The following is a 26,850-nucleotide window of genomic DNA, read 5'->3' as shown; positions in this document are numbered from 1 at the left end:
TTATGAGAATCCGAACCAAGTAAGGATTAGTGTACCACGAACCTTGATAAGAAGAGTACTCGAGATTGTACATGAAGGATCTGGCCACTTCGGAGTTGACAAAACGCTGAGATTAGCTAGAAGATTTTACGTATGGAAGACTATGAAGAGTGATGTTGTTAACCATATTAGAAATTGTACAGTTTGCATACAAACTAAACCCTCAAAGATAAAATTTAAGAAAGAAGAATTACATATTATCGCTAAATGGCCATTAGACATGGTTTCGATAGATCTAATAGGACCATTACCTAGGTCTAAGGGATTTTTGTACATATTGACGTGTGTGGACATATGTAGCAAGTTTATCATGTGCTATCCTTTAAAGAAAGCCACAACCAAAGAGATAGTCAAGAAGTTGGATGAAGGATTTATCAAACATTATGGTAGCCCAGAGAAAATGTTGACAGACAACGGGACTCAATTTACTTCAGAGTATTTCAAGGAGTATACATATTTCAAAGGGATCAAATTGATTAATGTAACAAGATATCATCCAAGTTCAAATCCAATTGAGCGTTACAATGGAGAGATTGTGAGGTTACTCAGAATGTACTGTCATGATCATCATACAAGGTGGTGTGCAGTAATTAATAGGATAGTTATGTTATTAAATAACTCTATATCAGGTGAGGCTAATATGAGCCCGACAGAGATTTTCTTGGGATATGAAGCAGAGCCGATGATTTTCGATGATTTAGAATGGCCAAAGAAGGTTATGGAAAGAGGAACAAGGAAATAATTTTTCAATGACCTGTATAACAAAAGAAAGAAGAGGACGTCAAAAGAGGAAGCGAAAGGAAAGAAGATAGAAGTAAAGAGGGGTGATATAGTTTATTGTAAAATACATCCAATAAGTAAGGCCATTGACCGCACAATTAAAAAACTGTTTTTCAAGTATGAAGGTCCGTATATGGTATTAGAAACGTTTAGGAACACTATAGTTATACAAGATATGGTGACAAAGGAAGTAAGAAGAGAAAATTTAGATAATGTAAAAAGATATAATTGTACGGAAGACGTTAAAGAAATGTTGAAAAGTACACATGAGAAGTGAATAGTAAGAATGGATGTTGAAGAAAATTTTTCCTTGCATACGAAACTTCTCAGAAGGAAAAATTTTACCCAGAGGAGGGGAATTTTGTGTCACGTACACAAACTGCGTTGCTATTCTTTGAAATAAAGGACCATAGATGGAAGCAGGCAAGAGGAACAACGGTTATAAAAGATGCTGCATAAATCAGTTTGGAAAGTGGGTAAGAGATGGCACCACCCAGGAGAACTTATACGATTGTGAATAGAGACAACGGGAAGAGCAGACGTGATGAAATAATGATTGTATATATTAATACTAATTATAAGGAAATAAATAAATAAGTTTAACATAATAACAGGATATAAATAAGGATAAAAGGGGAATTATCATTCGGTAATGACATAAGCGATTAATATACAAAAGTAAAGAAGTCGAATTGCAATTTCGATTTTGTGTCTATTACAGTTCCCACGAACTGAGAGTTTCATGCAGCTTTTGGGTTGTTTTTCCCCAGGTGTAGTGCCATTTCAGGGCAGCACCCAAGCACATTTGGAGGCGCATACATTGTAGCTCCAAGTTAAGGTTAGCGCCGGCTAGGTGGCGATCTTTAACTAACCCCTTTCTCTTTGTTTGGTTGGAAGTTTGATATTTACGGAAGCTTATCTAAAGAATCCACGGAATAATCAAGAGAGCCAAGATATAAAAATGTTCCTTAGAAAAATCAATGAACGAAACAAAAGAGATAAATAAAGAATAAAGAAAGGATGAAGAATAAAGATGTAAATATATAGAAGAAGAAATATTAGCGAGTATAAGAAGAAGAAGTCTTATTAATTGCAAGAAGAAGGCACTTTAGTTATTAAATACTAGAAGAAGAAGATGCCATATTAATTATAAGAAGAAGATGCCTTATTGATTATAAGAAGAAGATGCCATATTGATTATAAGAAGAAGAAGCCCGAAGAAGATTGGTTAGAATTAATAAAAAATAAAAATAGAAGAAAATTACTGTATAAAAAGACTTCAAAAGTTATTTAATGTTTGTACATAATTAATCAAGAATATAGTACGAATTGTACCCTCAGTAGTGGGTTAAATCTGTTGTTTCTTTCCATATATTTGTAGCGTTAGTAACCCTGATCTGTGCCCAGAGGTATCTCATTGTCTCTCCCCTGTGCTAAGCTGGTAGGTGTTTACGCGAGGGACGTGGCAAATAATTAAACTTTTCAGTTTTGCATAACTTCTAGAATAATTAGTCTGGAAAGTGTCTGTCATCATTTTTGGAGATCCCAAAAATTCACAGACTCTGCTATAAATGACTCAATTTCAAAAGATACTATCCTGTACCAATATCACTTATTCTGTTTTAACCTTTTACAATGTCTTGTTCATAACCTTTCAAGCTGCATAGAGGACTGAGGTTGACCTAAAAACAACTAAAAGAAGGCAGATGATGCGTCCATTGTCTTAATTTTTCAATGTAAAGATAGTTCATTTTATATCAGAATATACGAGAGCAGGGGCGGTTACTGATATTGTTGTAGTATTGCACAACGACCGGATATTTTACAATAAAAATTCATACTTTTTGTTAGTATATTTTTTCGTTTTTTTCCTATTAAATATATTGAAGATAAACAAACAATTTTGCCTTTCATTGCTTCATAAAGCAAATTCCAATACAATTCGTTAAAATAAAAGGGAGGAAACCTGCGAGATTTCACACTGTATGAGTAGACACACAGGTAGGCGTTGCAAGGCCAGAGCAACGCCCTGATCTCTACAGCGAGGAGTATTGGAGGGAAGTTCAACGCTGTTCTTCCTATCTCCTGCTTCAGTCGACTTGGTTGCTGTAATGGATTTACAACACACCTAGGTCAGGCAACCCGTTTCGGATCCCCTGGCGGGTGAGGGAAGAAGAGGACGGACCAGCAACAAACGCTGGGATTCAATTCTCACTGTCCTGTGTCGTAGAGCAACAGACAAAATGTCCACGTTAGGCAAAGATAAATATTTTCTTTTGGGGAGAATCTTAACCTAATTTAAATTATGCTTGAAACTTGTAACAATTTGATTTGTTTTGTTGTTTTTTTAAATCCACTTTATGCACAGAAAGGCTAATCGGGACTGGACCTACAGTTTAAAGTGAACCACTGTGCCATGTGCCTCCATTTGTAGATTGTTACAATTAAAAACTGTTCAATATACTGATTAATATTATTGAATGAGTATTCCAGTCCAATTACAAGCATCAATTCATCAAGAGTTTTCCGTCAAAATATTTAACAATTGAATCAGAACATTAAAGTACTTCTTACATAATCACAAAATTGCACAATATTGCTGCCGAATAAATGGAAACTTCAAATTTTGTATGATGATTATTAATTGTACTCCTCGAAAGTGTCACTTGTCACTCATGTATAAAATTATAAATACATATAGTAATTACATTATAAATATATACAAATTAAAGTTATATAAATACATATATTATATATTGTTGAAGGAATATACAATATATATTTGCTGCAACCACCAACATTCTGAACCACCAGCCGCCACTGTACGAGAATAGTTTCAAAAGTATGGTAAACGAAGCAGAGACGGCAACACCATAATCGAAATAGATGCACGGTCGATAAGTTTATCCTTCAAATGAGCCCTTCCAGAGTTTCAGCCCTGTGCGTTTTGATGTTATTGTTCATAAAATGATTTTTCCTGGTCTGCAAAATAGCTGTTCACACCATGAATCACTTCTTCCTTATCAGAAAATCATTGTCCTCTTTGAGATTAGGGGACAGAACAGATGGAAATCAGAGGGAGCTAGATCAGGCGAATAGGGAGGATGATCCAACAATTCAAACTTAAGTTCACAGATTTTATCCATATAAACCTGTCCTGGTGGTTTTGCCCTCATTTTTGAAAACGCTTGCACGTTCACCTACCTTGTGCGCTCAAACAATAACCTCACAACTCACTGGGCTGAAATTCTGCAAAGGCTCATTTGAAGGATCAAACTTCGATTATGGTGCTGCCATCTCTGTTTCATTTACCTTACTTTTCAAACTACCCTCGTAATAGCAATTGCTAATGCAGCACTCTTACGAATGTTGCTTTATATCAATTTTGGTCCAAATTATATTGTAATTTCTGAATTGGCATAGTTTGTAGCAACCATGAATGTGCAGGTTTGCAACAGTCGATTTTCAAGGAAATATCTGACTCCCAGTACAAGGGCATCACACAAGAAAACTGACTTTAGGAATGCCATAATAAACTTCATAATTTTCATGAGAAAACTTTTATAATGGTCAGTTACAATAACTCGTTCAAGCATTAAATGCACAAGGCTTTGGAATACCCCTAATAAATTGAAACTTTGATTTTCCATTTTGCTGCATTATGCCCTTAAGGTGAAGAGTGACAGTTTTGCAGCAACAACTTCAAGTTATGGCTAATCAAATGGAAGTTTTGACTTTTCTGCTGGTTGATCAAATCTTTAACCTGTCCTCTCTCTGTTCATATGTTTTTCTACGCCACCAGAAGTTTGGTATCCCCAAGAGAACAAGTAGAATAATACTTCCATAAGTGTAATGCTAAGTTTTCTCCTTCTCCTACAACCATTCAATCCACGAGCGTCTTATTCTCCAGCTCACCGCGGGGAAAGGTTGGTGGAGGAGGCGCAGTTTAAGAGTCCTTGTGTCTGGCTGGACACAAACTGTTCCTCCTGCCATTAACTTTCCTGGACCCCAATGTAACAAAATATCACATTTTTATATATTTTGAATTCTTTAGCCTGTCTCTGAAGAATGCACGAATGAAGTTCAACTGTATATTTGTACCCAGTGGTGCAACCACAGTGGGGGGCATTGCCCCCCTAACCTTGGATGGTAATAGATTCTAGGGGGGGCAACATTAAAGTAAACAAAGCAAGACTAGCAGAACAAAAGGATACTCAAGATGGAATTAGTTTTCACGTATTTCCTGCATTTTTTATTCCTTATTTTACGTCGCTCCATGTTGCATGTGTGGATAACATATGCTGTACATGAAAGTTATACAAGGCACGTCCAGAAAGTAAGTTCCGTTTCAATTTATCTCCGCTGCAGCGCTGCGATTGCAGTTCCGCACATGCACGGTAGACGCTCTGTATCAAGGAGAAGAAACGTGAGCCATTCGCTGTCAGTCACGTACACTTTGTTGTGCTTCTTTACAATGTCGGTGTTGATTGAAAATCCCGCCGCTTGTGAAATCAGATCTGTGATTCGTTTTCTGAATGCGAGGAAAGTGAAGCCGGATGAAACTTGGGTTTCTTACGACACCCCTGAAAGTAAGCGGCAATCAATGGAATGGAGGCACACTTCATCCCCAGCAAAGGTTAAGCCGAAGCAAATCTCGACACCTCGAAAAATGATGTGCACAGTGTTCTGGGACTGGAAAGGCATCTCACTCATTGATTTCTTACCGTGTGGTCAAACAATCACAGCAGATGCTTATTGCGAGACACTTCGGAAATTGCGCCGCGCAATACAGAATAAGCGTCGAGGATTGCTGTCAAAAGGTGTTATTTTTCTTCACGACAACGCACGACCACACACTGCAAATGTGACGAAAAACCTCCTACAGGGATTTGGCTGGGACGTGTTTGACCCTCCTCCGTACAGCCCTGACCTCGCTCCTAGCGACTTTCATCTGTTCTTACATCTCAAGTCTTTCCTTGGCGGTCAACACTTCAACAATGACGACGAGCTGAAAGAAACTGTTTCCAACTGGTTGAAGACACAGGCGGCAAATTTCTATGAAGAAGGTATACAAAAACTTGTGCCACGCTATGACAAATGCCTGCAAAATTTCGGCAGTTATGTGGAAAAGTAGTTTAAGAGTTGTAGAATTTTGTGCAATAAATAACTTTTCTGTATCTGTACACAATTTAATTTTATTACCAAACGGAACTTACTTTCTGGACGTGCTTTTACACGTCATATGTACCAGGTGGTTATAATTAAAGTGACGGTGTTCAGAGTGGTACAGCATGGGCTGTAATGAGAATAGCAGTCTGAAACTTCGTAGATATGCTAATGAAGCAACGCGCTCGCGAATTATGCAAAAAAAAAGTTCCAATTCTCGCCACCAGGGTAAAAAATGGCGCTGTAAGCAGTCAAAACTTGGTATAGTTACAGGAAAAACACTATAAATCGCAGAAAACAATACTCTTTGTAATAAAATATCGCTACAGTTTCACTATTCGAATTACATGAACATTGCTAAAGAAAAAAGCATCAAGCGTCACCAACCACAACCAGGGAACTCACACAATGGTTAGGCAATGTCACCGACTTTGACATCAAGAGTTACGGAAAATTCCACGTTTTGACTGCTTACAGCGCCATTTTTTTACCCTGGTGGCGAGAATTGGAACTATTTTTTTTTGCATAATTCGCGAGCACATTGCTTCATTAACATATCTACGAAGTTTCAGACTGCTACTCTCATTACAGCCCGTGCTGTAGCACTCTGAACACCGTCACTTTAATTATAACCACCTGGTACAAAAAGAATTATATTCGCCATGTATTTTCTGTCTCTCAAAAATACAGTTTGTGTGCTTGCTTTCCATTATTAGCTAATTTGAAATTGAACATGTTGAAAAAATATTTAAAATAGTTTGTTCCGACACAACTGCTTTAGCACTGACTTCTAACCCCTTTTTGCGCGATTTACCAGGATAATAATGTATTTGATGCTACTACTACCACTACTAATAATAATAATATGTTATTATTATTGTTGTTCTTCCTGGCACTTTTATCATGGTATTTGCTCCCCTCCTCTCCCAGACAAAAATTTGTTGTTGCACCTCTGTACCTAACCCAAGAATATGCTTATTTCAAAATAACAGGATGTATGAGGCGTATTCGTAAAGTAAGTACCGTTTGCAAATATTGCAGCTGTAGCGATGCAGTCGCGACCATGTGAGTTCTCGCTGACATCCTTCATCCATTAGCTAGCCACAGGCACGCGTAGGAGCAGATCATGATTTTTCTTCGTAGTTTTCTGAAGGTTTGAAATGTTCAAGAAAATCAATCGGCCTGCAAAATGTGAAATCCAGTCTGTGATTTGTTTTATCAATGCAAGAATGGTAGAATTCTTGCCTAGAGGACAGACCACCAACAAAGATGCGGAATGCTTAGCGAAGGCATTGTGTTGCTTCACGACAATGCTCGTCCGCATACGGCCCAACAAACTCAAAATGTCATCATGTTATTCAGCTGGGAACAATTTGTCCATCTGCCAACAGCCCTGACTTGGCACCAAGTGACTACCATCTCTTTCTTCATCTGAAGAAGAAGTTTCTTGCTGGTCAGAGTTTCGACGAGGATGACGACGAAGCAGCAGTGCATGGATGTATTTTGTCACAGGAGGGAACAAAAACTAGTGCCACGCTACGACAAATGCTTGAAGAATGGTGGAAACTACGTAGAAAGGTAGTTTAAAGTCTGTAGAATGCAATGCAAATAAAAAAAAGGTACGAAACTATTTTACTTTATTTTTTACATCCTTTCGGTACTTACTTTCCGAATATGCCTCGTATAACATGAACAACCTATGAAAGAGGATACTATAGGCTACGTAATGAAAAACATTATTAATTGTAAAGTTTTATTGGTTGTGACAGGTAGCAGATTATATGTTCACCTTATTTGCAGAATTTCTGTTAACTTTTTTTTTTACTCCTGTAAAGCAATATTTTTTAAAGAATTCATGATAAATGGATGATACAAAACAGTTTACTCCTTAAGAAACATTATACACACACATATATATATGTATATGTTTATATACATACATACACACATGACTTTGAAGTTCTACACAGTCATTATAATGGCACTTGAGCTATGGCACAAAAACCAAATTATATTTTTTGGTCTAACTTTTATATACGCAACATCTTATATAAAAACATTCTTTTTACAACTTTAAATGCTTCTCTTGGACACAAGTCTTTTCTGTAATTTATAACAATGAAAAGGTGTATCTTTCTTCTATTACTAAATCATTTCTGCAGTCTAAAAGACAATTTTAAATCACATTAAAGATGAAATTGCATTTTTTTTGTTTCTTCTTTCTCTTTCTTCATATCTGAGTAGTTATGACGATGATGGCAGAACAAGATTTGAAGTAAAGTTCACCAAAGCAAGAAGATTGATTGGTCAGAGAACGTCATGATAAAACTATACAGATGAGCATTCTGTATGGGCGATCGAATATCTATGTGCATGAGCAAATACAGTAATATATACATTATGTATAAAAAGGGTAAAACTGAACTAAATAAAGCTCATACATAAGAATGGAAGTTGGCAAACAAGAAATTCAAGGTAAAGAGAGATAACAAACACTTAGTGTGTGTCTGAAACACCAAGAAACAGCATGTAATAGATCAACAAGAAGCCTCCTTGATGCCATAGTAGTAACGTCATTGCCTTGTAATCAAGCAGTCCCTGGTTCGATACCCGGTGAAAGCACGTTAACACGTTGACTGCCACAATAGGGAAAAATCCCTGGAGGGTCAATGTTTTATTAAAATAATATAATGAAAACGTTGAAAGTAATATGTATCTTGATTTGATGTAAAATTGTTATTTTTTAATTATTTTATGGGAGTGAATGAATTATTATGTTGGACACCACATGAGTTATATTTGGCTTCAGCATATTTATTGTTGCTTTTGCTGAGCATTGAGTCGTTTGTTATTTGTAACATGACAATGCCGTATACTCTTGTATCCATATTGTTCGAGGAGCTGGGTAGCAATAATTCAAGGCCAAAAGCACAATCGGAAAAACTTGAAAACAGTTCATGAGTGAAAATGTTTCTTTGTTTACTTGTCAGATTTAAGTGAAATATAAAAATAAATATAAAAGAAGATAATGTACGTCTATTCATCCATGCTTTTAAAATTGTTTGTATTAATTGTAAGAATAACAGCATCACTAAATAAGATTTTCATGAACCACCTGCAAAACTTTGTCCACGGGGCCACTCTTCATGTAACATGTATGTTATAGCACGGTAGCGTGAGTTGGCATTGTACCACGAGGCTCCCAAGGTAAAGAGACGTGTGAGTTAAATAAGCTTCACGAGGCTCCGTGCGTAAATACAACTCAGGTGGCAGCTAACGTGTTAATGTCTCGACTTCACTTTAAACTGTAGGGCCAGTCCCGATTAGCATTTCTGTGCATAAAGTGGAATTAAAAACTAAAACGACTCAATGAGAAGAAATTAGTCCTTTTCATTGACAGACATCATTTGGACAAAATTCAATGTCTTAAAAATCTCCTTATACATTTCTATATAACATAAATAGAGTGCCGTCAAAAATATCCACTGATGTGGATAAGTATATGAGTATTCTAGCTAAAAATCAAAATACTACTATCCGACTAAAGATTCATGAAAAGAAACAAAAAAAGTTGATATTAGTTTCATTGAATGTTTGGTCAATTGCAATAAAGGCAAAGTTACACTTTTGTCATATATTCTTTTAGAAGGCACATGCCAAAATAAATATTGGCCAGTTACACTTACGCCAATCTCTCTTTTGTACAAACAAATGAGGAGAAAATCTGTGGCAAGATAAAATTGAGATTCTAAAACAGGGTGGCCACTCTAGGGGCCATGATAAAATTCAAGTATAATTCCCGGTTTTCAAGGTGAACTTTATAAAATTCGAGGGTACAAGTATGTTTTCTCCATTTCAACCTCACGTATTACTTAGTTTCTCTCGCCACTCACACATATACACACGCAACAATATTAACAATACAAAGGGTCTGTATGATTCCAATGTATCCAAAAATTCTAATTCAATTCAATTAAATGGTATATACTATGTTTAAAATGTTTAATTTAAGGTGAGGAGTTTACATCTGCAATTTCACATATTCCGACTTGAAATACATCTACAAACACTAGTCAAAGTGTTATGGGACATACAGTAAAACCTCGTTAATCCAGACTAATGGGGGGATAAGTTGACCAGTTTAATGAAAGTCCGGATTAACTGAAATAGCCAAAAGAACAGTAGAAAGTGCATTACAACTCCATTTATAGCAACAAAACACGTTTATTATGGTGTATTTAAAGGGCATAGGCCTAAATACAGTACAGTACAGTACAGTAGAAAGACTTATCGAGGTCCGGATTAATGAGATTTTACTGTACTAATTTACGAAAAATTGTTAATTGTATAAGAATTTCAAACCAAAATTTACGAAATCAACTTCAAGATGTCTTATCTTGCAATGATCTTATGTCTGTCAGATAGATAGTTTCGCAAAGGACACTAACAAAGTAAATGGACTGAGAGAATTCTGTTTTACTTTCCAAGCAGCTTTCCTTTTCTTCCTCAATAAAAATAAAAGCTAGACTGTGATAAACTTGCCTCAGGGCATTTATAAATATGTATAAATTCAATGAGATTTGGATTGATAAGCGTTGCGACTTTTCACGTCTACGGAGAAAAATTCAAGCAGAATTCCCGGAATTCCCAGTGAGTGGCCACCCTGTAAAATCAGCATAACTCAATCATCACAGTTATAGTGACACACACACACTCTAAACATAAATCATGTATGTATTGAGATTCATTACTTTTTAAACATCACAGAAGGACTATTATATAAAACTCCATCACACTCATCGGAGAACATCCACACAGTCACTTTGTGTACAGGACATTTAGTGAAGATCTACTTTGCTGAATCACTAACAAAAAGACCATCCAAATACATTTGACAAGTGATACAAATAAATCAACAGTCACAATTCTAATTGAACACTGAACTTGAAACCTAGAAATACTTCATGGAAACAGGTGATGTAGACTTCATATTGGGCAAAGCTTGCGAATAATATATATTTATATAAAAATTAAAAAGGAGATTCAATATATTAAAGCATCAAACATTTATATATATATTTACTATATATATGTATATAAAAAGGAAAATATTGCAAAAAAGAAAAAGATACATAACAGCAACAAAATATAATAATACATACATAAAACATTTTTTTTATTGATCTGTTGGCAGCTGTATGACTTACACTTGATTTCAATATGTTAACATTGTTATTGTGTATGAAAAGAAAAATGAGTGTTGACAGAAAACAGACAACTGGAATGTTTCAATTGCGGATATGTAAAACCCTTTAATACCAAATTGAAATAATCACGAAACAACAGCTTGCTGCCATGTGTAAAATAATTTTGCAAAAGCATTCTATATCACACAACATGTACAGGAGAATAGTTTCGGAACATCCCATGCTAGTTATGACCTAACAATAGAAAAACCTACAGGTATCTTCAAAACATGACAAAAGAACATCGTCTGCTTATTGCAATGAAATATAAGCCATTTGATTACTGCCACTGCTTCATTTTATTATGGCAATTTTTATTATTATTATTGTTGTTGTAGCTTGTCATGGCATGCTCTAGGAGATTTTTTGGCTATTCAGTTAAAAAACTTCAGATATTTATATTACATGAATTACCAATCATGCAGTAAACAAAAATTGAAAAAAAGAATATATATTTTTATTATTAAAGCATCTCTGTATATAAAGCAAATTATTTTGCATATTAAGAACAATTATAACATACTGGTAACTTTTACCCACCGGAAGAATTTTAAGTTGCCATTACATGAAATATACTACATAATGACATGATAGTTTATTTATTTTCTTCTGACAATTATAAATATTTTAAATCTTACTAAATTAATTTATTATATGAAATGGTTTCATAGTAAATACCATTAACAGCCTTCCTTATCACACCAATAGTTCAAAACATCAAAAAATATTATTTTAAAAACTTACTTTCAATGTTTTATTATGTTTTATCTTTAGGGGAGAAAAATAAAATATATAAGACAATGGATCATGCTTCAAAAACAAAATGGATTAAAATTTATGTTTCATATCTTGATTCATATACCTGCAATAATCTTACGTGGCCCATGTTGTAAGAACAGTTCATCTATATAAATAACTACATGGAAATATCATCACGGCAAGAGTCATGTAGTACATTATGTGCTTGCAAAATATCACATAAATCTTCAGGCACTACTGGAGGTATTGTATAGGCTGCTTTTAATATCTGTGTTTAAACTTATTTGATGTAGATCTATATATATATATATTGTGACTTGCAAACCACACGTCTAATATCAAGATGTGAAACACTAACTCCATTTGGCATATAGTAGCCAGAACAGTGGCTGTGTCTGAAAGATACAGAGAGCAGACTTGAAGAATGGTCTTGTCGGAAGTGACATCACCTAGTGCAGTTCGAAAGCGTCAATTAAACAAGAAATCAAGACCACAGCGTGAAGCACGCATCATTGCAGGCTTGAGTACTTGACTCGTGGACTCTTTGTTCATTTATTTGAAATCATGGAGTCAGCAAGTTGTTGCTTGAAGTTCTTCTAATGTGTGGAAATGTATGCATGAGACCATTTAAAATGCTATGCGATTTCTATGGTGAAAAACAAGTGTTTAAAATGTGGGAAGAACAACGTGTCCTCAGTTTTATCTACTGATCGTATTTGGAGCTGCAGTTAATTTGAAAGACTTTCGCTTCCAGCCCACGACTTCAAGACCGAACTGCGAGACCACACTTGGAGGATGTTCGTTTCAAGTATGGTCTTGCACCTTTCGGACATGGCCAGTATTCACAGAGTAACTTTTCAAGAAAACAATAGTAAGAAAGAGGGGATGGGGGGGGGATGACAGTATCAAAAGGATTTAACAGTAAATTAGTATTATATCTATGTATCTACACACACAGGATAGTAACCAGTTGCCATTAAAGATACAGCAAATATTTAAGTTTTAACAGTTAAAGACCATGATCGGATTCATAAGCGAGATGTGATTTCTTATTTTCAAGTTCTTCTTTTAAAAACTGTGAAATAAAATCTAGAATGTGATATCTACAAAACACCATGGCATCATAAACTACGAGAAAAAAAAAATAGGAGAATCCAGAATCAGTTATTATTTTTCTGCAGTGGCACAAAATCATCCTAACACGCAATCACAGAGAACCTCCCTACTTGTCACAACAGACTAGAAAAATCTGAAACAAAAAAGAAATACATGGCGTTATCAAAACGATATATTGTAGCTGAGTCAATCAGTTGTTTACAAGTAAATAAATATCATAAATGCATGTAAGAAATACTAACTTTTTCCGTGCGACTAATTTGCTGCCAGAGGCAATAAATGCAGCTGATGAATGGACTACACCATTGCTCTTACTGGTACTTAGGCATGGGCATCAGGGGAGGGGGGGGGGGGGTGCGCTGGAAATTGACATCGTTCGTTTCAAGATACAAAAAAGACGAAAGTTTGTTACAGAAATAAAGTTAATTTAGTTAGTATTCAAACAGAATAATAAAAGTAAAAATGCATTGGATCGAAAACATTGAGTGAAAAATACAGGAACAAGTTAATACCATTTCATCAAAGAACAAATGGTTCCACAGTTTTCACAATTCTAATAATTACAGTTGTAGGTGAGAGGTAACACAACAAACTTTATGAAAGAAAATTCCCCCTAACATTTAAAGCTTTTTCTTGAACGAGACGTGCAAAAGTTAATATCAAAATGAATTTCAGATACTAACTGCATAAAATGTAAAAGAAATAGTGGAAAATAGTTTTGTTGGTATTCACTCGTTTGGTGGATCGAGTCTCCACATTTATATAATAATAATAATTATAATAGTTATTATTATTATTTCAAATAAAATTTGTTTTTATTAGTTTATAATATTATTGTATAATGGCATTTATAGCCGTGGTAATAATTCTGAGTTATTTTTTCTGCTATTCAACTTTTATTATCTGCCCGACCTCCACTGCAAAAATTTCTGGCGACGCCCATGTACTCAGGGAAACGACATGAACAAGCAGGGGTCTCCCTTATCGCACAATGCTAGGACAACCTTGCATTCTTACATCACCGGGGAATGCTTTTATTGTAACACTAAATGCCTAAGTTGTTGGGTTAGGCTTATTAAGTATAGCATAAATAATACATTTTCAGTGTATTTATGCTAAAAGAACCAAACCTAACAACATAGGCATTTCTCGTCTGACGTCAGAATGCAAGGTTGTCCTAGCAATGTGCAATAAGGGAGACCCGCCAAGCAGTGAACAAGTTTCCTTGTGGATGGTGGCAGGGGTCAGCAAAATTAATAAAACTATTACAAGTTAGTCGCTAGGAAAAAGGCAGTAATTTGCTTACTTGCATTTATTATAATACGAGGGGAAGTCAGGAAATAGGTCACAAACTGATGTGGAATAGCTGAAAATACTAGTGAGTAGTTTCTAAATGTGACATTAGGTGGTAGCACAATCCATCTTGATAATATTCAGTTAGCAGTCGCTAGATAGCTAACACACGCTCAGTTCAAAAATGGCGAATGCATGTGGAAGTGGTATGGGTGGAGTAGATGATTTGAGCTGACAGGCTATTGACGATGTAGACAGCATAGCAACCTATGGTTTAGCCTACAGCATAATGCATGATCCTTTGCATTTCCAAAAAGTGTGTGCACAGTGGCAGCAAACGTATCGCGGATGATGAATATGTTGAACGTGATGTGCGACTAAGGCTGGAACAATAGCGTAAAGACTTTTGTGCAGCAGATTTTGGGAGACTGATAAAATGGTATGATAAGTATATTAATGTTGGCAGATATTATGCTGAAAAAAACAACAAAATGTTTCTCTAGTGAGTGCCTCAGTATTTTATAAATAAATGTTTGTGACCTACTTACTCACTTACCCTAGTACATATTGCATCTTTCATTTCCCAAACATAAATAGGTAAACATGTACAGAGCGATTCAGAATTCCTATTACACACTTCTAGGGGTTGTAGAGGTGACTTAGTACACTATCTACCAAAAAGTAATTGGGCACCTATAATGGTGGTTAATTTAGTATCTAATTTGAATCATTTAGTATCATTTAGAGGGACCACTGGTGGTTGTTCGTGGCACAATGAACTCACAGGCATACTGTACAATACTAGACAATGAAATGCTCCCAACCTTGTGGCGGTTTTAGGGAATGGACCCCTGTTACTTCCAGGATGACAATGTTAGGTGGCATGTTTCGGAGGCTACTATGCAGTGGTATGCCGACGACAATGTTCACCGATTGGTCTGGCTTGCACAGAGTCCTCATTTCAATCCCATAGAACACCTTTGGGAGGCATTGGACTGGCGGGTGAGGTCTCGGGAGATGCGGCCAAATTCCATTGTCCAACTGAGTGAGATCTTGCAAGAGGAATGGCGACACATTCCAATGGACGTCCTCCACAAACTAGCCGAGAGCATGCCTGACAGAGTGGCTGCTGTTATAGCAGCAAGAGGTGTCTCCACGAGGTTCTAACAGGGTTCGCACCACCAGACAACCATCTTGTACACGTGCCCAATTACTTTTTGGTAGATAGTGTACATCAAATTTTGATAAGGAACCCATGTCTGGAAACGTGGTACTACACAAATGACAAGATCACATAATTTCACATCTCCCGCTTCACGGTAGGCAACCCACATTGACAGAGGGAGACGTCTTCAGTCACTTGATGTCACGTGTGCTGCTTCCAAAGTCCTCTATTTACAATCTGGTGTGCTTCGACCATCACGTCAGTTGCTTTCAGTCGTTGTGGAAGACAGTACAGTATGGTTGAATACACGTTTGCCGAGAACACTGACCATGTTGTTAATTTACAGCGTGGCTGCACATAATGATTGATTGATTGATTTACTTTATTTAACTTCGCTTTTGTGCCACTTTTGGCTAACTTGCGAAGATGGGGATGAGGGATGAAACTGATGAATGGACATCACAAATATCCATGCCCAGGCTGGGATTCGAAACCAGGACCCCTGGCGTCGTAGCATGATGTGCTAACCACTCTGCCACGGAGGCTGAATGTAATGGTAGAGCTGTGCATTGTCTGTATGCAGAGCGTTTTCCATATCGTGTCACTCCATCACATACCATTTTGCCCGATTAGATGATGATAGGAGATGTGAGATTATATGATCTTGTCATCTGTGCAGTACCAAAACGGTACGTTTCCGGACATGGGTTTCTTATCAAAACTTGATCTACTAAGTCACCTCTACAACCCCTAGAAGTGTGTAATAGGAATTCTGAATCACCCTGTATATTATGGAGGAATGACAAATCACTATATTGTAGGGCTGAGATGACACCAATGACATGCAACACTTTCACAGAGCCTAATTATCCTTGAAGTTATGTAAAATTTTAAGTTTCATTTATTTTGCACCAATATTGTGCCTAAAATTGTTGTAATTCTTGAGTATTTAATTGATGCTTATAACTGAGTGGAACATTCACTCACTAATACCAGGTGGTGCAAAAAGAACACATGTTTTTGTAACAAGTGTAACATCATTGATTTTCAAGATACAAACATTTCATTAACATCAAAACCATTGGTAAGAAATGCACTTTGGATAGGTATACAGTGATGATTTAAGTATGGAAGATGAGGGCGGAAAGATGACGTCCTTGTTGCCAAACGAAATGTTGGCAAGGGCAATGCGGAACTTTGAGGAGAGGCTCCGGATATGTGTACAGCAACAAGGACGTCATCTTTACATCATCTCCCATCGTTGAATCATCACTGTACACCTATCCAAACTGCATTTTAGTGTTAATAAAATGTCTGTATCTTGAAAATCAATGATGTTACACTTACTCCAAAAACATGCTTTCTTTTTGCGCCACCTTGTACAGGGTCATCGAGAATGATTGCCGGGAATTTAAACTGTTATTATAAAATAAGTATTTAATGGATATACACGTGTGGCGTCTTAAAATGTTCAGAAAAGTTTAAAGTTTCGTGAGAGCTTGTGTGACCGTGAGGCTTAAAACGGTGCATGTGCCGGAGCACCTTGAAGAGAGGGATGCTGCAGCAATTACAACTGTAACTCTGGACACGATTCAGAAAACGTGGCAGGAGATTGAGTACCGTCTAGACATCACCAGAGCTACAAATGGCGCCCATATCGAAGTGTACTAAGGTAAGTCTAAAACTTTAAACTTTTCTGAACATTTTAAGATGCCACACGTGTATATCCATTAAATACTTCTTTTGTAATAGTTTAAAATCCCGGTAATCATTCTCGATGAGCCTGTATTAATCAATATTTTCAACACCTTTTAATTGTTACAGTTTTCAAACATCGGTGTTGGTTCAAAGTGGAATCAACTCAATCCTAGCATATTGTCAAAAATTTAGTGGCCATCTATTCATTTCAATATTGCTTATATGGATTTGTAAAATGAATTTCTAACATACAGATCAACTAAGCTTTCTGAAACCTCTGAAAACATGCCAACTACAGGCTTTCCCGTAACTAAAGTCCGCTCGGCCAAAGAATGGACTTGAGGAAACCCAGACTTTCCGCCTCCAGTTCAACGGAGAAGAAGCGGTGTTGCTACATGCCTGAGTTTTGTCCAGTCGTACACGACTCCTCTTCCTGTCAATAAGGCCCCTTCGCTCGCATTTCAGGGAGAGGCAGGGAATCGGAGACCCTTTCGCTTGCTACACGGCAGCAACCATTAGGCTTTGCCGTGCTTGGTCTTGTTGAGGGTGCCACTAGTTAAAAAAACGACTCGAAACGAATAATTTTCAAACGCAGAATACCACGAGAATCACCCGTAACCACGGCAACTGGACAAAGCCGATTGGTTCAGCTGTTCATGTGACCCTCCATGGCTTTCGACAGAAAAGACAAAAATAGAATTTCCAAGTCCGTTCTTTCGCGGGAACCACTGTAGCGACACTAGTGCCAGGGTTTCAGATGGGTTGGTGGATCTGTAACAAGATAAAATACTGGGCCACAGTGGTGTATTCTCGCATGTTATCTGGTTTACTACTGGTAAATAAACTTTTTTCATTAGAAATTGCCGTGAAATTCAAAGTTTTAGGATTTCTGTTTTGTCTTATTTGCATTGGTGTTTATTGGTTATTTTTCTTACATCTAATTAACATGTAATAAATACAGTGCTTTTCACGGTCAAGTTGGCCATGGAGCGGCAGCTAGTGCACCGGACAGTGAGAGCGTGTCTGTCGGCATTTAGACCCACAGCTTTAGGCAAACCTTGGTATACGACCGTTCTCTCTGGATATGTCAGTGCTTCAGTATTCAGACAGCTGGTGTTTGTGAAGTGTTAAGGTGTTAACAAGTGTTTAAGATTGTCTTGTTTTATTTTATGTATTACTGGTGCCTTTCTGCAGTCTAATAATGCCACGCTATCCACACAATTTAAAACAACGAATTTTTATGTACAACTCTTACATCTAGGTATGTGACGAAGCTGAAAATTTACCGATGCCGATGTACTCACCGATAATTTTTGGAACCAATACCGATGCCGATATTTAACCGATTCCGATACATAAGATTATTAAACAGAAATGGGATGTTATTTTCAGCATGACAAAAATAAATTTGCTATGTACATTTCTATTGCATATCATATGCATATACATATATATTCTCAAGAGATGCGAATGTACATTTGCATGTACAAAATGTTATGTGAACCTTTAAGAAGAACATGGATTCTCAAGAGATTTAACATTAGTACACAAGCAGTTCTTTGAAATGCAAAATGAATTCCTGTTCTGGCAGATTCAACTTCAGAAATACGAGATTTGGAAGCACTTCAGGAAGTTACCTACTTCTTCTCTTATCGCCAATCTGTTCAGCAACACTGAACACTCAATCACTGAATACTGATGCAGCAGGTATGCCCAAGTATTTTCTCAGCACTTGCTTCAGGTTTCCATACTCATTTTTGAATTTCCAATACAACAGCAGATCCTGGTTCAGCATTGTACTGTTTTATTTCCGATTTATAGTTAGGTTGATCCTCTGAATGAGTTTGCAATAATTTTATTACAAAAACTCTAGAATAATGATGAATCATAACCTAATTGTCAATAAATCTTACAAAACTAGAATATAAAACTTATTAGAAGGTAAAACTCTAGTATAATCTGTACCGGTTTAAATATCGGATTTTTGCCGATGCCGATGTGTCAATTTCTGCCGATTTTCATACATCTGTAATCGGTTTCGGCACATCCCTACTTACATCAATACAAATTCTTGTAGGGAAGTTAGAAGGCGTCTTGCAGCAAAATTCCCAGATGTTCCTGTTCCTCAAAGACAGTGTTAGAAAACTTATGAACAAATTTAGGGAAACCAGGTCTGTTCTTGAAAGCAAGGGGTGAAAGCGCATGTGCTTACTGAGAAGCACGATTGCAACACACTCCTCAAAAATCCCTTCAGGCGCCTTGCACAAGAAACAGACATTTGCATGACCAAGCTTTTAAACAATAGGAGAGAAATTGAAATTGAAACAACTTCAGAAGAAGAAACTGATGCATACAAGTGAAAATTACCTAAATATATATGACATAAGTGTGTGGATGCAGGAAGACATTTCCAACACTTCTTGTGACAAGGTACGTGCTCATTTTAATTGCAACTGTACGAGATTATTTTCGTTACATAGCCAGCGGTTTCAGTTACGTGGATGTTGCATCGAGTTTGCCGACAGATGCGCTCTCAATACAGTAAGAATTGTAGCAGTAAACCATGGCAAATTTTCAGAATACACCAATGATTTCCCAACAGCTCCATCGTTGCCTAGAAACTGATAATATCAGGAAGATTATACCACAAATATTTTGAAGGCAAGCCAAGATGGAGTTTAAATTGACTTTCAAATAGAAGCTTTATGAATGCAGCCAACCTATTGTGTACACTTTACAACTTGTTAAGACCCCCTGCAAAAATTCTGTCCAGAATCATAAATTTGGCAACATAGCACTTCAGCACTGTGCTCAAGAAATTCCATTCCTGCAAATTTCATGAAGTTAGAACTATAAACAGGTAATACACAATCAAACAGGAATTGAAAAATCAAATCAAGAATGTTGGACAAGGTTCTTGATTCTATGCTTGAATTTAAATTAGAAATTTATGAGTGGTTTGAAACACTGAACCTTCCATTGCTCTAGTTGGAGGAAATAGACAAGTTTGAGCACAAAGAGGAAAATTTTAAGGAATGGTATGCTATCAAACAGTTCTCAAAAATGTATTTTTTCTATGTTCTGTTGAGAAAATGGTCTCGGAACACAGGCATGTGGATACATACACAGATATAAAAGCAATTTTTACTTTTTCTTCTAAAGGATGTTTCTTCACTATATTAAAAATTCGAATTATTTCTGTCATTACCTAAAATGTTGGTAGTGCAAAATGGCACACTTTGATTGCTAATTTGATTGCTTACAAGTGGTGGAAATTTTTGTCTTGACATGCATGGCAATTTCAGCTATTTCAGCACTTTGTGGAACTTGGACTATTTCAGTTGCATGACTTTGTAAACAGCCATGGAAAAAAAACAAAAAAACTTTCTAGTACAAACTAAATTTTCAATACTACATGTAATAACATGCCAAAAGATATAATATCATCTGGTGTCTTAACATGGATATTACATGCCCTCCCCCTTTTTTAGAGGCAAATTTGTAATGTCTACAGGCCAAAGTATTTAAGTGTTAGCTTAAAATTCAATATTTTTTAGGAATAAAAATCTGAAATTATGCTTGTCGATTTCTTTACTGAAAAGAATAGTTTTTACCCCAAGTCTCTATGAGTAACAGTAGCTGAGATAAATACAGTTTCCTCAAAGTTCTAAAACAGCAAAAAAATTGGCAGAACAGCTCATGAACGATAAGACTATGACAAAAAAACAACAAACACCATTCCGAACCACTAAGATACGGAAGCTGATGACAATCTCCTCACTTTCAGTTGGCTACACTAAATATATGCATGCACTCCATTTAAATTGCATTTATTAAATTTTATACTTGAATGTGCATGCTTTTCTCTTTCAAAATCTACTGATATGAACAATTCACACATAATTTGTGACATTCCAGTTTGATATAGAGGGCGTTCAAATTGATACGCCCTAATTTCAACTGTCTGTAACTTCACATGTATTTGATGCATCCAAATCAATTATACATTAATGAATATACATAGTCCTAAAGTTTCTGTGAGCAAAGTACTACAGTAAACCCTCATTAACACACACTTGCTTAAGACGAACACTCGGTTAACATGAACAAAATGTTGGTCCCGGCAGGGATGTATTATATCTTATAGAAAGTTTTATCTGTTAACGCAAATTTCGGTTCCCATGAATTACGAACTGTTTTTTAGTCCGTTGCGTCATTAGATCTCATTTAACACGAACTTTCAAAGTGTTTCATAACTTTTTTTTCTGTTGTTTCTCTGCTAGGTATGTAAGACATCGCTCAACAATCTCTATCATCTTGTCAACAATCAAATTATACAGTATTGTAACCAACAGCTTCAGATCAACAATGTGCTCAAATGTGTTTTTCTATTCTTTAAAACATAGTCAGTACGAGTAAAATCAAGATTAAATCTTGGGTGCAATTGCTCGACAATTGCGATCATCGCATCAACAATGAGCTTATACATATTTAACCAACAAATTCAGTTGTGTGTTCAGATGTGTTTTTCTATTCTTTAAGACATAGCCAGTACGAGTAACATCAAGTACCTTTGGATCAAGGCATTATTGCTCTTATGATGAGGTCTTATCGTATCTTGCAAAAGCGCAATATAAAGGAATCTTTCACCAGAAAATGACCTGTGAGTACTTTTTTTAAAAGTTAATTACTGTAGTACTGTACTAGTGTTTTCTATGACGACATACATAATACGTATTGTAAATGGTTAATGTGTAGAAAGAACTGTATTGCAACAATAAAATTTGAATCCCCGGTTAGCACGAATTTGTTTAACACAAACTCTTGAATTTTCAGTCCCTTGGGATTTGTGTTAACGAGGGTTTACTGTAATTAGTACATTTCTAGATGCACCTGACATTACCCCTCTCGTCCCCAGTGACAACTCTGGAGCCGTTTTGTGAAAGGGTTGCAGTTGGCAGTGGGACAACCACACATACTACAGCCAACCTGGTGTGAAATCGAGTATCAGCTGGACATCCTCCATGTATGGGCATCACTAGAAATTTTTCTAGGGGGGAGGGGTCGAATCCAACCCCTCCCCTCAAAAATATTGTGATACAGACTAGTGGCATATGCAGAAGTTTGTCAAAGGGGGGTTCATTTTTAAAATTATTGCATTATCGGTATTTTACATTATGTTATGATTATTATTATTACTATCAGTTGTACTACTACTACAACACTAGTACAGCCCACCGCTCAGGAGAAGATCCCTGACGGAAGTCAAGTGACGTAGCGGCAGGTGACTCCACTATTAGGGTTATGGGAGTGCACCCTGGGTCAGAAACAAGCGCTGTGGTCTCGCTGTAAGCTTTAAGGCTTGATTCACATCTATGCTCAAATCACTGTCCGCGCACGGTCAGGGGGTATCCACATTAGCGGTAAAGGTATAATCATCGGCAATCTGGTATTGATTTCTTGACAGAGTGCACCGATTTTTCTATTTTTTTAAAAAATAAAGAGCCTGCCGATTGTACTAACTACAATCTTTAAGATATTTTCAACGACGGAATTGGCTGTTACCGTACTGGCGTTCGAAGCAAATGGCAAAGAGAAAAAGAGTTGCGAAAGTGGAGAACGTTTATTTGCACTTACAATGTGCAAAGCTACAAATGTCAACAATGGTAAACATTACTTTGTCGGTCTAGGTTTGGCATGAAAATTCTCGGGATGATTGTTTCATATCGACACTGTTGATCATTTCTTTTATTCGAAGGTTGCCGACACAACACGGCTAAATAATGTACAACTGCCATAACTCTTACACCACCACGAAAACCACGAAAAATCTCAAAGAAATCACAATTAAACACCCACGCAGAAGCACTTCCACAACGACAATGACCACAGCGGAAGACTTCCTTCTATCCCTAAACTCTGCAAATAGACCGGTCTTCCCCTGTCCCTCTGCATGCCCTCTCCCCTCATTTGGAGATCTTCTCGTGAGTGGTGGGCTGTAGTAGCAGCAGTTGCAGTTTTAGTTAAGTTTATTATACAGTATTCATAATATAGAACTTGTTACAACCAAGATTACATAACAGTTACTTCTAACATTAGTAGCATAGCAGCAGCAAACGCAGTAGTATAAGAAGCTTCAAAACGTGTGAAAGTTACAAATTAACAGAGTTTCAGTGTTGCAAATTATGAAAGTTTCGTACCAAATTCGATATCTCAAGACCATTTTTAAACAATGAAGCAAAATGAGGTGAAATAAAGTGCTTCGTTTATAAATTGCCATAAATAGAAAAAAAAGTACATGGAAACTTCCAGGGGGGGTCGACCGAACGGTTTGACCCCCCTGCCTCCATGCCACTCGTTGAAATGTACTAAATGCACTAATTACTACTTTCCTCACAGAAACTTTATGACTATGTATATTCATTAATGTATAATTCATTTGGATGCATCAGATACATGTGGAGTTACAGACAGTTGAAATTAGGGCACTTTAATTTGGACACCCTGTATATCCTTGAAGAGAGAGCATGCATTTCCAACCACACCAATTCATTACATTTTCCTTTTGTATGTTATACTATTATCTGATTCTCTCTGTTGGAATAGGATACAACTAGCCTCCTCTAAAATTTTATATTAAGGATGACCAAATTCACATATTTGATTATTTTTATTCCAATTTTATTTATGCCATCCAGAAGATTTCGTTTGTTTTTAAAACTGATACTGGGTAATTTTGCAATCCATGCATCTGTTATCTGAAATTCTTGATTATCACTATTTAAGGTCTAGTACAAAAGCTCTTCAGATCCAGATCGTCAAACCTAGGAACCAGTAGCGGCTTCTGCCTATTCGCACGTGCACACCCAAATAAATCTGCAATGCAATCAATTTTTATTATACTTATTCACTGTACACTATCTCCTTCAAAACATCAAACGTTCCGAAGCCAAATCGTCCCATCGGATTCGCATTACCAGCACCAGCCGCTGAGATCCGTTCGCTCGGAACACAAGTCAGGCTGTGCTCGTTTGCCACTGTTTGCAGCACGCAAGAAAAGAAAAGTGATTCCATCTTGTAGATCGTGGCATTATGACACACTGCTAACGTTGTGTTCACAATACAGCAGTGTTGCAATCCTGTTCCATTTGAGATCGTGTAGCGAGCAGAGTAGAGGCAACCCACACAGCATCGTAAATCGAGGGTTTTTTTTTTTTTTTTTTTTTTGGAAAATGGAATTTCTTTGGTATATTTTTGCCCACACTGTTCCAAGCATGACAGGGGAAAGAAAGAAGGGAGAATGGAAAGGTGGGGGAACAAAGTGAAACGCATGCTTTAAACAATGTCTTGCATTGTTTTTGTTTAGTGCAGCTTAGTCAAAATAAACTGCCTTGTGGCGCTGTAGTCGAATTATCAACCCGCGCATGGGAACCGTGCTTGCTCGTGCGTTGCAAAATTGTTGCACTGTTAAAAGCTCGTTCCCGTTTCAGTGGAAAATGTTTGCTCTCATAATGAAACGAAAAACTGTACATAGCGAAAGCTGAGACATAATATTTAACATTGTTGAATTTTTGGAGGGGAAATTAGCTACAAAGCGTGCAGCGACTGCAGTAATAATACGGATAGCGGAAGGGAAAGGAAAAGTTTGAAGTACGAAGAGGGCAGTGTGGAGTGGACTGCGTGAGAACCGGTACTGTTATTTTCTTTAATCCTCTTGATTTCGCTTGCTTCTGTCGGTCATTAGAAGTAAAGAATAGCTAGATAGATTACAACTGAACAATAGCTAGATAGATTACAACTGATTATCTGCATGTGGTCGTTGGATCTGCTACCTTGTTTGCAGGAGTGGCTAGAGATAAAATTTTCACCCGGGCGAGGTGGAAGTTTGGCACCACCTACTTTCAAACTTCCTCCAATATAAATCATAACCATGTTATATATTTACGGTTTTAATGACGAAAAGTAATAGCCATATTTTAAAAATACTTTAATACTGTTGAAGAACATGTTTATTGTAGGTAGGCCTATGTGTTTAATTAATACCTACATAATGGCATCAAAACAACAAAAATCTCTTAGCTTAAATTGCTTCATGATTTTGCAATATACTTATTAAGTTATTCAGCAGTAACTTCAATTAATTCTTGTCAACAAAAAATCCAACTCTTTTAAAAACAAATAGCCACGAACATGGTGGAGGCTTATAGTGGTTCGGATCCTAGTTTAAACTGTAGGTCATCTCTATTTGATTTTCTGTGCATAAAGTGCAGCTAAAAAAAATTCAAAGAAACAAATAGCCACGGTTAGGATTTGCCTCTAATCAAGGAGGATCCTCGGTTTGGCACCTCGGATAATCGCCTGGCCCTGCTTGTTTGGTGTATGCAAATTATGTTACTCTTGTTCACTATTATCAGCGGAGCAAAGGAAAAAATGAAAATCGACAATAATATTGAATATTGTAGATCGGTATTTCTATGTTTATAGTGATTTTATCAGGTTATCAAATGCTGAATTACATATTGCACAATAACATCGCTCTTCTCGTCGATGGAAAATTCACCGAAGTATTTCCAATTTATATATATTAATATTTTTTGATATTTTTCATGAAATAAAACTCTCTCATAACCTCATTTTCAGTAGCATTTTGTAGGTTAGTCGCGTGTTACTCACAAATCCAGAATATAAAAAAGGAAAGTCAAAAATTGTACTTACGTATGTGAGTATAGTGCTCTTATTGTAGAATGACGTTTCAGAGATTGACTATCTCTTTCCTCAGGTTCGTATAAAAAACTAAGTACATGGCATAGTACTGCGTCAAAAATGTAATATGAGGATTGTGGTTAAGGGTTGGTTAGGGTACATTTAAAATATTAAGTTTTTGCTATTAGAAGTACGTAAAAACCAAGTCGTTCCCTAAAAGAACTTGTACAGTAGACGTATTCACAGGTAAAAAAGTTAAAAATCTAAAAAACCTGCATTAATCACAATGCAACCTGCAGGTTTGGCCATTCCTACCCAACTGTGCTTCTCAATCCACATGAATGTCAATTCTCCAGGAATGTTTCCCCTCCCCTTAATTTTCTCGTTTCCCCTTATTACGTCACAAATCCAACGTAAATTCACGTTCCTCTCTTGCAGCTTGCATAACTTCCGGAGTGACGTGGAAACCGATATTGGGTTCAATCTTCCAGGCTTTGTCCCATTTTTTGAGGAAATTGATCCACCCTTTTCCAAATTTCCTTCGTCCCTATTAAGATTCTTCTTCTCTCCTCTACAAATCTTCGCTGTTTCATACACGTTTCTTCCTAATTTCCTCCCCTCTTTTCTGATTATCTCTTTTTTTTGCGATTCTATGCCCACTTTCCAAAATGTGTTCTGAGAGACCCGTTTTGGGAACTTTTTCCCTTATGTCCTTTTCATAAGGGGAAACGAGAAAATTAAGGGGAGGGGAAACATTCCTGGAGAATTGACATTCATGTGGATTGAGAAGCACAGTTGGGTAGGAATGGCCAAACCTGCAGGTTGCATTGTGATTAATGCAGGTTTTTTAGATTTTTAACTTTTTTACCTGTGAATACGTCTACT

General features: G+C 36.7%; 1 protein-coding gene across 1 annotated transcript in view; it reads right to left on the bottom strand.

The window, feature by feature from the left end:
- Positions 1 to 9,604: 9,604 nt before the first annotated feature.
- Positions 9,605 to 26,850, bottom strand: part of Dab (DAB adaptor protein) — a 145,157-nt gene continuing 127,911 nt past the window's right edge. The window contains exon 9 of the mRNA XM_083115118.1: positions 9,605 to 13,239. The gene's annotated coding sequence lies outside the window, so the exon portion shown is untranslated. The remainder of the gene's footprint in view (positions 13,240 to 26,850) is intronic.

The sequence above is a fragment of the Lepisma saccharinum genome, chromosome 30, assembly GCF_977018435.1.
Source record: "Lepisma saccharinum chromosome 30, izLepSacc3.1, whole genome shotgun sequence".
In the NCBI taxonomy this organism is placed as follows: domain Eukaryota; kingdom Metazoa; phylum Arthropoda; class Insecta; order Zygentoma; family Lepismatidae; genus Lepisma; species Lepisma saccharinum.
This window is presented reverse-complemented; position numbering and strand designations above follow the sequence as displayed.